Here is a 1,767-nt window from a genome sequence, read left to right on the forward strand (position 1 = left end):
GAAAGTGTTGGCACAGGATAGATGCCCAGTTAGTTAGAAAAACATGTGGCTCACTCTTCCCTCTCCTGCCCCCTCCAGCCGCCACCACCTTCTAATTGAATTTCCCTTGAAAAACAATGGTTTCAATGAAGGGGGAAACAAGATTTTCCGAAACTTCATAAAATTTTGCAAAATAATTACCCCCAAACCGGCAGACTCCCTCCCCATTTTTCCTCAAATGAATGTCTCTGGGATATTTTCACAGACTTTAAATCCCATCTGTATGTGCCCCTGGCCTCCGTCTGAGGCTGCCCACCCCAGACCAGATCCCAGGCATCCCCTGGGCATGGGGCCCATGGGAGTCTTCGTCCTCCCTCCTGGTTGACCACCTCCTCTTTCTGTGAGGACTAGCCAGGACGAGAGGAGGGCAGAGGGTCCTGGCTGTTCCCCAGGCCCAGCTGAGGCAGGGGCCAAACCCCCAGCAAAGGTCCCTGAGCTGACTCTGTGCTCTGCCATCATGGTGCCCAGCTGCTCCCACAGATGGGAGCTGAGGAGCAGAGAGGGGAAGGAGTCTGTCTGAGGTCCCAGCACTACGCAGTGGATGGCAGAGCCAGGACTGAACCCTGGACCCCAGATTCTTCATTCCAGCTCCCTCACCTGGAAGCTTACGGTCAGCCTCAGGCCTAAAGCCTCAGGAGGCCTCTGGGAATATGGCCTCTCTGCTGGTCACCCTCCATTCCCTGGGGAATGGGGGATCCTCCTTCCTTCCTCGGTTCCCCAGGGGCCTGGGGTGGCCCAGCTGCTGTGTCTGGCTCCGCTGGTCACCGGTCGGCTTGCAGACCATCCCTCGGTCTGATAGCCAGACACGTCCTAACTGACAGCCAGGGTCAAACCACCAGGCCAGAAGCTTCCTGCCTTCCTCTTTCATGCTGTCGGCCCTCTCCTGATGCCCTTACCTGGGCACTTAGTGATCCCTGGGACCCTCAGCAGTAGGCAGCCTCCCAAGTCCTCCCCTTACTCTCACCGTCAGGGACTCCCCCTAGATACTGCCTGAGGTGTCCCCCCTTTAAAGCTCCCTCCAGACAGTCTTCTCTGCTATTCCCCAGAAAGGCTTCTCCCAGCTGCTCCCTGCTGGAGACTCCCACCAGGTGCTCTACACGGCCTATACCTTCCCTACAATCTTGACCCTGCTCTCCACCAGCTCCCATCCCCAATCCCATTCTTTTTCCACTGCCAGGAGGTGACAGCTGATGAACTAATTCATACCAAGGTGTGACTGACTAACCAGTGGGGCTCTCCCAGAGAGAGACTTCGTTCTGGGCTGAGAGTCTGGGGTCAGAAAGCTACTGTGAAGTCACAGGTGCTTCAACCAGGTGATACACTGAGAGATTTTGAAGCAAAGTCCTCTGCCCCAGGCCCTTTCCTGTGGAGCAGCTTCAAGCAGATGAATAGGAAAGACCCTGGGTGGTGGGGCTGCTGAAATCATCCCCTTGCTATCTGCACCAACCCCAGCCTCTGGCTCCAGTGACCCTAGAAGTGGGAGCCAGTCTCCAAGATGGCCCCAGGGACCCTTGCATTCTGTTATTCATCCTCTTGTGAAGTCCCCACCCACACTGGGCAGGGCTGACATGTAGTCAACAGGCTACTGTAGAAATGATGGGGTGTGACTTCTGAGGCTAGGTCATTAAAGACATATTCTTTCTGGGATCAATTACTCGCTGCAAGAGAAGCTGGCCATCATGTTGTGAGAACACTCAAGCAACCCGTGGAGAGGCCCACATGGCAAGG

Source organism: Cynocephalus volans, chromosome 8, assembly GCF_027409185.1.
Source record: "Cynocephalus volans isolate mCynVol1 chromosome 8, mCynVol1.pri, whole genome shotgun sequence".
NCBI lineage: Eukaryota > Metazoa > Chordata > Mammalia > Dermoptera > Cynocephalidae > Cynocephalus > Cynocephalus volans.